Source organism: Schistocerca serialis, chromosome 3 (genome assembly GCF_023864345.2).
Source record: "Schistocerca serialis cubense isolate TAMUIC-IGC-003099 chromosome 3, iqSchSeri2.2, whole genome shotgun sequence".
Taxonomy (NCBI): Eukaryota; Metazoa; Arthropoda; class Insecta; order Orthoptera; family Acrididae; genus Schistocerca; species Schistocerca serialis.
In genome coordinates, this window is record NC_064640.1 from 654428306 (window position 1) to 654441029 (window position 12724).

Below are 12724 nucleotides of genomic sequence, written 5' to 3' on the forward strand. Positions count from 1 at the left end.
CGACATGATCGACGGATCACCATCAAACAACTCAGTGCTCAACTTGACATCTCTGTTGGTAGTGCTGTCACAATTGTTCACCAGTTGGGATATTCAAAGGTTTGTTCCCGCTGGGTCCCTCGTTGTCTAACCGAACACCATAAAGAGCAAAGGAGAACCATCTGTGCGGAATTGCTTGCTCGTCATGTGGCTGAGGGTGACAATTTCTTGTCAAAGATTGTTACAGGCGATGAAACATGGGTTCATCACTTCGAACCTGAAACAAAACGGCAATCAATGGAGTGGCGCCACACCCACTCCCCTACCAAGAAAAAGTTTAAAGCCATACCCTCAGCCGGTAAAGTCATGGTTACAGTCTTCTGGGACGCTGAAGGGGTTATTCTGTTCGATGTCCTTCCCCATGGTCAAACGATCAACTCTGAAGTGTATTGTGCTACTCTTCAGAAATTGAAGAAACGACTTCAGCGTGTTCGTAGGCACAAAAATCTGAACGAACTTCTCCTTCTTCATGACAACGCAAGACCTCACACAAGTCTTCGCACCCGAGAGGAGCTCACAAAACTTCAGTGGACTGTTCTTCCTCATGCACCCTACAACCCCGATCTCGCACCGCCGGATTTCCATATGTTTGGCCCAATGAAGGACGCAATCCGTGGGAGGCACTACGCGGATGATGAAGAAGTTATTGATGCAGTACGACCTTGGCTCCGACATCGACCAGTGGAATGGTACCGTGCAGGCATACAGGCCCTCATTTCAAGGTGGCGTAAGGCCGTAGCATTGAATGGAGATTACGTTGAAAAATAGTGTTGTGTAGCTAAAAGATTGGGGAATAACCTGGTGTATTTCAATGCTGAATAAAACAACCCCTGTTTCAGAAAAAAATGTGTTGCGTTACTTATTGAACTGACCTCGTATAACTTTCTTGGCAAATGCCTTTCCGAGATTATTGTCTGAAATACTCCTCTGTGATACAGAAAAGGGGGAGATTGAGTCAGTAATTAAATCACTGAAGACTAAGGACTCTCATGATTATGATGGATTGCCTAGCAAAATATTAAAGTACTGTGCTGCACATTTTAGCCCTGTATTTAGCTATCTTTGTAATTTTTCCTTTAGGAATGGCCAGTTTCTTGAACGATTAAAGTACTCTGTAGTAAAGCCGCTATATTAAAAGGGAAAAACGGATAATGTAGATAATTTTAGACCTATTTCTATGCCATCAGTGTTTGCTAAAGTTATTGAAAAGGCTGTGTATGTAAGGATAATTGATCATTTTGTATCTCACGATTTGATATCAGATGTACAGCTCGGCTTTAGAAGTCGTTTAACAACTGAAAATACTATTCTCTATTCTCTGTGAAGTGCTGGATGGGTTAAACAGAAGATTTCGAACACTACGCATATTTTATAATTTAACTAAGGCATTTGATTGTGTTGATCACAAAATGTTGCTCCAGAAGTTGGACCATTATGGAATACAGGGAGTAGCTCACAACTGGTTCACATCTTGCGTTAGCAACAGATAGCAAGAGGTTATTATTCACAGTGTTGAGAGTAGCTGTGATGTGGGGTCTGAGTGGGATACGGTCAGGTGTGGAGTGGCCCAGGGATCAGTGTTAGAGGCGACTCCTGTTCCTTATTTATATAAATGATATGCCCTCCAGTATTACAGATATCTCTAAAATATTTCTGTTTGCTGATGACACTAGCTTGATAGTAAGGGATGTTGTGTGCAACGTTGACTCGGTTTCAAATGGTACAGTTCATGACCTAAGCTCATGGCTTGTTGAAAATAAACTAACGCTAAATCACAGTAAGATTCAGTTTTTACAGTTTACAACACAGAATTCAACAAAACCTGACGTTTTAATTTCACGGAATGGGCATATGATTAGTGAAACTGAACAGTTCAAATTTCTAGGTGTTCAGATGGATAGTAAGCTGTCGTGAAAAGCCCACATTCAGGATCTTGTTCAAAGACTTAATGCTGCAATTTTTACTGTTCGAACGGTATCTGAAGTGAATGATCGTTCGACACAAAAATTTGTCTATTGCTGATGTTCATTCGCTTATGTCGTATGGTATTACGTTTTTGGGTAACTCTTCCCATTCTAAAAGGATATTTTTGGCTCAGAAAACGGCGGTTCGGGCAATAAGTGGTGTAAGTTCACGAACCTCTTGTCGACCCCTGTTCACGAGTCTGGGTATTTTGACACTGCCCTCCTAGTATATATATATATATATATATACATATTATTATTATTATTCACGTTTGGGCCCTACTGGACCACGCGAAGTACAATCACGGGGCATTCAGTTATTTTCTTTTAGACTTTCTCTCTGCCCAAATTGTTTTCATTCTCTCGGAATGAGCTCTTTTCCTTTCATCAGACCATGTGGTTCCACTTTTCTTTGGTTTTTCAGCTTGACCAACTACCCAGTCATGAATTTTTTGCCTAAATAATTTTCTGTCTTGAATTTCATCTTGTTTTATATCTGCCTCTTTCATGTCCTCCTTTATAGCAGCAATCCATTTTATTGTCTCAAATTTAGCTTTACTTCGATTTTCGTAGAATTCCACTACTTGTTTAGTTAGTCTGGTAGCATCCATTCTTTTAATATGCCCATAAAATTTTAATCTGCGTTTTTTCATATCCGAATATATGCTGGTGTATTGTTGAATTTCACTATTTGCTCTTAGCCTGTATGTTCCTTCTTCAGTATATTTTGGACCTAGAATTTTTCTGATTACTTTTCTTTCTCTTTTTTGGATTTCTTGAATGTCCTTTTTTCTGTTTAAAATTAGCGTTTCAGCCCCATAAAGGCACTCTGGTTTTATGACCGTGTTGTAATGTCTCAATTTAGAGTACCTCGAGAGACATTTTTTGTTGTAGATGTCTTTTGTAAGTCTAAAAGCTGTCTCCATCTTTTGACAACGAATTTCATTTCCAATTTTTTCTAGACCAGTCTCTGAGATTGTTTCACCTAAATATTTGAATTGCGAAACTCTTTTGATTTTTCCATACTTAGTTTCCAAAAGTTTGGGTGCCAGTTTGTTGCTAGTCATATACTGTGTTTTTTTTTTCAAATGAGATTTGGAGACCTACTCTTTCTGCTGTTTCTTTAAGAATTTCTATTTGTTTCTGAGCAATTTGGATGTCCTGCGTTAGAATAACCAAGTCGTCTGCAAAGGCCAAACAGTCTATTCGAATATTTGTTCGTCCTAATTTCACTGGTTGGTCAATTTTGAACTCCAATTTTCGTTCGCGCCACTCTTGTATTACTTTTTCTAGAACGCAGTTAAATAGCAACGGAGAGAGTCCATCACCTTGCCTCACGCCTGTTTTTATTTCAAAGGATTCTGAAATTTCTCCTCTGAACTTTACTTTTGATTTTGTACCAGTTAGCGTGTCTCTGATAATTGCCGTGGTTTTAGGATCCAGGCCTTGTTCTTTCACAATTTGGAAAAGAGATTCACGATCCACTGAGTCATAAGCCTTTCTAAAATCTACAAAGGTACAAACTAGTTTTTTATTGTAAATTTTTTGATGTCTGAGAATTAGTTTGAGGACTAAAATCTGTTCTGGGCAAGATCTATTTGGCCTGAAACCTGCTTGATATTCGCCAATTTTCCATTCAAGTTGTTGTTGTGCTCGGTTCAGAAGACATTGAGAGAGGATTTTGTATGTGACTGGAAGAAGAGAAATTCCTCTGTAATTATTAACATCAGTTTTGTATCCCTTCTTATGAAGTGGGTGAATCAAGGCGGTTTTCCATTCATCAGGAATTTTTTCAGTTTGCCAAATGTTTTGCATGATTGAAGTAATTTCTTTAACGGTTTTTGGACCAGCTGCCTTTAAAAGTTCTGCAACAATTCCATCTTCACCAGATGCTTTGTTGTTTTTCAACCTATGAATTTCTTTAATGATTTCCTCTTCATTTGGTGCAAGTGAAACTGGATTGCATTGTTGGGGAATTTTTGGTGGAAATCTTTCTGTGGGCTCGGGGCAATTTAGAAGATTCTTAAAATATTTAGAAAGTTCTTTGCAATTTTCTTGGTTGTTAAGAGCCAACTGTCCATTTTCCTTCTTGAAGCAAAGGTTCTGGGGTTGGTACCCCTTTATTTTGGTTTTAAAAGTTTTATAAAAATTTCTGGTATTGTATTTCTGAAAATCTTCTTCAATTTCTAAGAGTTGACTATTCTCATATTGTCTTTTTGCTTGTCTAATTAGTTTTGAAGTGTCTTTTCTAGTTGTCAGGAATGTATCATATGTGTCTTCTGTCTTGTTGCTATTCCATGCTTTAAATGTCTCTTGTCTGGCTTTGATTGCATGATCACAGTTTTCATTCCACCAAGCATGTTTCTTGTGTTTTCGTAAAGGAATTTGATCTTGAGCTGTTTTGATAATCTTGTGTTTGAGTTGTTCCCAATTTTGTGCACTTGTTTTGTCAAATTCGTCTGCTAATAATGATGGTTGGATTTTACTGGTGTCAAATTTGGGGATTAATGGTGTCCTTTTGTTGAAATTTTGGGGTTTTAGCTTTAGTTTCACACGGGTTAAGTAATGGTCTGAGTCAATATTGGCGCCTTTACGAACTTGAACATTTAAAATTTCTTTGTGACATGGATACGAGATTGCAATATGGTCAATTTGGAATTCACCTATGTCCTTGTTAGGTGATCGCCATGTCTTTTGTTTTGAAGGTTTTTTCTTAAAATGACTTGACATAATTTTGAGATTGAAATTTCTGCAAAATTCTACCAGCCTCTTTCCATTTTGATTGGTCCATTTATGTGCAGGGAATTCACCGACCGTTTTTCTAAATTTTCTCTCTTTCCCTAACTGTGCATTAAAATCACCCATTAAAATCTTTACATAATTTTGAGGAATTTTGGAGACTGTATTCTCTAACACTTCCCATGACTTATTTACTTTTTCTGGATTTGTTTTATTCTCCTGGTTGATAGGCATGTGTGCGTTAATTAAACAGTACATTTTATTTGCACATTTCATGGAAATTGTCATTAGTCTGTTGTTTACTGGATTTACTTCGATTACGGAGCCAAGAATGTCTTGCGAAATTGCGAATGCAACACCCAGATGCGGAGTGTTTTTAAGAATTCTTTTGTCTGTTTTACTTTTAAACAATCGGTAGTTTCCAAACTCCATGGTATTCTCATCAGGCAACCTTGTTTCTTGCAGGGCTAAAATTTTGATATTTTGTTCTTTTAGTGTGTCTCCTAATTTTTATATATATATATATATATATATATATATATATATATTCCTTACTGTCATTTCTTGTTAACAATATCAGCTTATTCCCAAGAATAAGCAGCTTTTACTCAGTTAATAGTCGGCAGAAATCAAACCTGCATTTGAATCGGACTTCCTTAACTCTTATGCAGAAAGTCGTGCAGTATACTGCTGCACCCATTTCCAATAAACTACCACTCGAATTCAAAAATCTTAGTAGTAATCCACGCGCTTTTAAATCGAAACTGAAGTGTTTCCTCATGGGTCACTCCTTCTATTCTGATGAGAACTTCCTTGAAAAATTAAGCTGATTCTTGTTGTATTGTTGGTTGCTTTTACTTAAACTTATGGATTGACTTTTTTGGGCACATAATAATTTATTTTTATCTTTTATTACTTTTTTGTTGTAATTCCATGTACTGACACATTCCATTACTTTGGAGATTTGCTCCTCATTTTGGTCCTACGGAACTTGACGTGTAAATAAATAAATAAATGACATCAAAGTGAGACATGAATAAAGGTTATAATAAACAATGGTACGACTGGCAGAAATTGTTCAACAGGCCTACGTGTTTGATGCATATCAATTCCGTACTGTATTAATACTACACAGCATAACTGCGAAATAAAACCATTAACTGCTTAGTCATGAGAAGTCAGTGTGAATTTTTAAAATAGTAACAAATATATGACCCGTTCCGTCCTAACTAGCTGATGCCACTAGATGTTCTCACCACCATGTGCCTGTAGACCAGCAGATTGAGTGCTGTAAGTGGATACGTCACACCAGTCTTCTCTGCAAGTGAACTCCGCCTGTCTGCATCTAAGTCTGCTACTACAGATGTCTGCAGAAAGCCGTCAGCAACCAAACTGCCGTCGGGATAAAGTCTCTTAGCATACTGAAGTCTACTACCAGAGTATTGATATGAGAACAGCACATGTTAAAACATTGCCCATGAATGAGCACAAAGTTCGTTTGGCGCTAGTCAGTACTGTACGTTTTTTATATTGTTGAGTTCTCTCACTATGGACTGCATAAAAATCGTCCTCTAATCGTTCGTTCTCCTGATCGCACCGTTCTTAGCATCATGGGAAAGGTGGCCAATGTCAGAAGCTCGTGTCTCCTACTTCCAGTCTGCAGTCTCTTCTCAAAATAATGTTGGATACTTTTCAGTGACCTCCATTTCTTAGCTGTCTTTTTCAGAACATGCAAGTCATAGCTTTCACGACCGCAGGATAGAAAAGTTTTTCCTCATTGCATCTGCTTTCCACGAACTCACCGGCCAATGACTTCTGCAGAAATCGCTTTGCGAGGAGCGACACATTGTAAATCGCCTTTTATCGCGGGAAGTGTGTCGACAAGACTGTATTTCTAGCGCATTCTACATGTTGTTCTTCGTTTTCTAAATTTCTTACAAGAAGCCTACTTCGTCCTCCAACGCAGCGCCAGAGGGACAATGTTTCGAATGCTCGCCTTGGGCGGCCAGGGCCGCCACACATACTTGGTCAGCGTCCTGCCTTTTAATTTGCCCCAAAGATCCCTTGGGAGAAGCATGGTAGGGAGTGCTGGTCACTGCCCTTTGCGTCCTGTTAATACTGACTGCTCACTGCCTCAGCTTGTAAGCGAGAATACTACATTCATGCATCGACTCGCAATGACTAGATAGAAAAGAGATGAAGAAAGATGTCTTGATCTATACAATCACTGTTGCAGTTCTCGTCATTTGAATCAACAATAATGTGTTGGTCGTCCTACTCATGACTTTGATCAGTGTCAGATCTGATTTCCATATCGGAAAAAGTGACCGTTACTACAATCCACATGAGCTATACAAAAGGTCACGCAAACTCTAAATGGCGGTGGTCATAAGGATCGTGCGGTGGTTGCCAGGAATGTACCTGCTGACATGGTATTGGATGGAATGCAGCGCACACCTAGCAGTGTACTGCCATCTTGGTGACGTCTTGATATATACCATGCCATTATAAATGTCGGAATGTAAGTCATTTTGTTCTAGATACGCCCAAGTGTTCCTGATAGAGGCGTGCTAATACCTCTGACCTTAGAACTCCTGGAATAATCACGAGGTCGCCATTTGCGGTCGCACATGATAGCACGGTAAGCTCTCTAAGCTGGTGGAAAAGAGAGAACAGGATTTTGGCCACTACTGCTTGATGGCCATCCGTTGCATGTTTAATCCCGAATACGCCGTAAAATATGGTATTTATTCAATGCATCTGCTGTTTGTGCGTCTGTCAGCGGCAGATCTATTAGAGGTGCTTGTGGTTGGTAGTGTATTTGCCAACAGACGTATCGGGAGGCATCAGTTGGCTCAATTGCATCCGCTGGTAACCGCTATAAAGTGTCTGCATTTGTAGTGAGGAGTGAAGCTATATACCGGGTGATCAAAAAGTCAGTATAAATTTGAAAATTGAATAAATCACGGAATAATGTAGATAGAGAGGTACAAATTGACACACATGCTTGGAATGACATGGAGCTTTATTAGAACCAAAAAAATACAAAAGTTAAAAAATGTCCGCAACTCAAACAACACTGAGTGGCTACAAGAGGAATTTTCAGATAAATCACATTTTGTGCTGCTTTGGACATACGGCCTTTGGCATGTAAGGACCTGCAACAATTGTCAGAAAGGTGTAGGTGGAAAGAGGGAGTCTTATGGTCTGGGGAATGTTTTTGTGGCATTTCCCGGGTGATCTCGTCATTATGGAAGACATAATGGAAGATCAACAAAAATATGCATCTATCCCTGGGAACAACGTCCACCATTGCATGTAGTTTGTTTCTTCCTCGACATTCATTTATTTCTCAAGTAAAGACCTGCTGCCTGTTATTATATAGCAGGTCGTACATTGTGTGGTTTTACATGTTATATCATGAAAATCCTGTTTTACTACTAATACTTTTTTTGTTCAAAATTTTACAAAATGAAAATTTAAAAAAAAACTATTTACAAAAAACTCTACAAGAGACAAATAGAAAAAACAGAGTATGATGTCATCAACAATCTCAACTAACACACAGCAAAACAAAAGCAGTGAGACAACACTCTTTGGATATCCAGGGTGTTTGGGGAGGAAAGGTCAATATTTTAAACAGTGATGTTATAAGTAATTCTGAACAAAAAATGTTAAATGAACATGGGTCCGCAAATACTTCGTTAGGGAGGTATCAGTACTGAAAGGAACTTTAATTCTGCAAAACTGATGTGCACAACGTGAACGTATACGCAATACAACTGAACCGTAACGTGATTTTTTTGCATACAATGCACGGGTACATGCCATGTTTACGCTATGCAACCTACCACGTATTATGGTCATGTGACGTACGTTGTACGTATTATAATCGCCTGTTGTTTGCGCAGTTGTGCCGTGTAAGCTGCATTGTGTAGTGTACCGGCGACAGATCGGTTAGCTGTGTAGTGTATGTTGTTAATTGTGTAACATAACTGTACTTCTCTGTAACATCTTGACACACCCAAACAACATAAACGTAAATTAATTCTTCCCTCGCCTGAGGATAGGTTACCGTATAATGAAACAACAGCTTCAGAAAAATACGAATATGACACATCAAAATGTAAACCATACATGCAAGCTATACGTTTCGTCTACGGTGGCAATACGCACGAAAAGACAATTCAGGTGCAAGAAACAGTTATCAGTGAGGAACATACGCATACAGAAAACTTCAATCAATAAAAATTGATCACACACCATGTCGATACTAAAAACAACATGAACACACAAAAAGCTCACACTGAAAAATCACAACAATCATCAACTGACTAAGACGTCACATCACCCAAAACCGGAAACTACACAAAGAGATAAACACCATGACCCAGTTAGTCAGTCACAAAACCACGAAGTAAGAAACAAAAGCCGCGCGGGATTAGCCGAGCGGTCTAGGGCGCTGCAGTCATGGACTTTGCGGCTGGGGCCGAAGTTCTTTGTTTTTACTGAATTTCCATAGCGAAAGTCTTGCAGCTAAACTGTATAGCTAGCACTACGGTGGCCGCAGAGCTTGGCAGGCTAGTGAACTAGGTATGCGCGGACATATTGTGTCTGCAAGAACCATACACACGAGATGGAAGAACTCCTGGCCTCCCGAGGCAGTACATGCAAATGACAGGCACGAACAAGGCCAAGGCTGCAATCATTGTGCTAAACAATAACATTACAGTAACATAAATATTGCAATTACGCGCGCAACATACGGCTACAGTCGAAATAACTGTAAGCAGGGAAACATGGAGCATCTCGTCGATCTACGCCCAGTACTCATTTCATATAGAGCCTTTTCCTGAAATAATAAAAAATATTGCTCAATTTTCAAATGGCAGACGACTACTTATCTTAACAGTCACAAATGCTAGGTTAACCCTCTGGCACTCTGACAGAACGGACGCCAGAGGACAAATAATAGTCGACGTTATACACGAATGTAATTTTTCGTTTTAAACAAACCAGGTCAGCCGCCAACTTACCACGGAAATAGTAGAGTAGGCAGCAACGTAGAGATTTCTCTGGCGAACAGCCCATCATTAATACAGGTAGTTAACTGGCAGGTGCTCGATAAGAAAACACTCAGTGATCATAACGGAATAATCACATACACTAAAACAAACACAGAAACAGACACATTGCAACACCCAAGGCTGCTGCTAGGCAAAGCAAACTGGCAAAAACTAAGGCACGTGATTGAAGAGCTTCCTCTACGTGTCACCCAAGGAAGCATAGATTACAGAGCTCACGTTCTTACAGACGTCATACAGAGAGCACAAGTTGCAGCAATACCTGCAGCGCGCGACGCACCCAAAGGGCACCATGGTCAGCACTATTAACAAGCCTAAGAAAAGACGCTCGTGATAGACGACGATATTACCAAAAATCAAAGACAGCATGGGAAAGAGAAATTAGACTTCAACGTTATCTTGAAGCTAAAACACGATACGAAGACGAAATACATAAGATCAGGAAAGACCACTGAGAACACATATGTTGGGACAAACTTACATAACAACATCTGGGGGGGGAGGGGGGGAGCCGCTTAAACTGCAGACTGAACATATAAAGAATCCTACAGTTTTATCAATACTGAACAAACCAGATGATTCTACCACAAGAGGCTGGAGATGCACAGCACAGTATCTCCTCAACAAACTACCTCCTGATAATGACCCCACTCAGGACAACCAGCTTCGCACCACCCTTCGCAGACTACTTTATGACAAATACGAAGACGAAGGTATCACCATCCCCTTTGCTCGCGAGGTAATACACCAAATAAAGAACAAAAAGGCTCCAGGCCCTGACGACATCCATCCCCAAACCATCAAACAAGCTGCTCCACTTATCGCAGCATTCCTGACAGACTTATTGAATGATGCTCTGCTAGAAGAACGAATATCAGACATATAGAAGACGGCAAATGCAGTTATAATCAAGAAAGCTGAGGACAAAGACCCGACTGGCCCTAAGACATACAGACCAATATGCCTCATTGACATTCTGGCAAAGGTACAGAAGAGACTGCGTGCGACAGACTTCAGTCGCACCGGCAGCTCTTCGGCCTTAGCCCACATCAGTTTCGTTTCCGACCACGTACATCCATCGACGACGCAGTAAATAAGGCCATGGAAATGACACAGACAATACAAGAGAAATACATAGTAGCAATTCTAATTGACATAGCTCGTGCTTTCGACAACCTTTGACGCTGTTTGCAAGACTTAGAGAGACGAGTGTGCCACTCGCTCTAGACAACAGCCTTAAAGATTATTGTAAAACCCGGATAGGGAATGGAAGACTGGTCGCCAAAAGGTTATAAAGAGGGTAACATAGGGTTATCCGCAAGGATCCATAAGCGGACTGATTTTCTGGGACATAGCCATAGAACCACTACTGAATGCACTAGAAGATAACGACATGGTTAACGGAGTGATTGGGTACGCTGATGACCTTATGGTCATGGTATCTGCAAACACCAGGTCCAAATTGGAGAGTAAAGCCATGCGTCTCCTTGCGTTCATCGGTGAATGGTACACGAACAACAAACTCACAATAGCATCAAACGGAGCTGTTTACCTATTCTAAGAGGCACTCTAAAAATAAATCCAGTTATTAAGTTAAACAACATATCTATAAAAAGGGAAGTTGTGACAAGATACCTTGGCATTTATATGGAGGAACATTTTCACTTTAAAGAACATGCCAGACTGACAATTAACAAAGCGACGAAACTCATGAATAAACTTGCAAGACTGAACACTACAAGATACAGACTACCCCTTCAGACAATAAGGCCATATTACACAGCACTCTTTGAGTCAGTAACTTGGTTTGCGGCTAGTGCTTGGGCACATGGTACGCATAAAACCATTGTGAGGCGCTGCCAGAAGAGTATTCTACTCACAATCCCGGGGGCTTTCGGCATGACCTCGATTTAGGCACTTGCGTGGTACTGGGAGTTTTCCCTATAATGACAAATCGGCACAGAGCAGCTGCGTACTGGCTGACGTGACAAAATAAGAGAAATAACTGGACATAACCGACAAAAGGAAGTCAAACAAGTGGAGAACTGATACATAGCAGACAGAATGGGACACAACTGATAAGGGTAGACGAGTCTACTCTTTCTTCCGCAGTATACGAGAGCGGATGAATTTGAAGTTCATAATTCCAACAGGTGTGGTGATGCACTATCTCACGGGCCATCGCCCTTATCCTATGCATCTTCACAGGTTTGGCGTAAAACAGACTCACAGTTGTGCCAATGGTGAGAATGACACACCTGAACACATAGTGTTCATCTGCGATGCTATAGGACACATAAAACCGAGTTTAGGAAACCAGGACATAGTCAATTAATACGCAGGCAAGATGACTCGAACTCTATAAACAACATTGCAGACTAAGTATCGCGAGCATTATATGCCGCATACAAACAGGAGAGACCATACGCCTGAATAAGACAGACTCCACATCGGACAGATCAGCGGTACATAGTAAACGACACAGGCACAAGCACAGAAACGGAATCGGATGCCATATCATACACAGGAAGTGAAGACGATGAATATACAAACATAACAAAAGAAAGCAAAGGTTCTATAACACTAAACCGAATCAATCTGGAAAAACAACCTCTCTGTGTAGCCGTTTGTTATACCACTTCACAGCCAGTAACATTATCTGAGGAGGTAACATTTCTTCTTCTTTCGCTGCATCGGGTGTGATTCGCTGGAAGTTTTACCGAGCACTCGCACCTGATACAGCTGACTATGACATTTTAAATCAACTCTCAAGCTTCACTGTTACCTTAAGTTCGAAAACACATTGTAACCTAACTAATCAGTACATTAAATTAAGTATACAACTTGTATGACAACATATGTAACAGACCGAACCACACACCCAGAAGGTATAAAGGG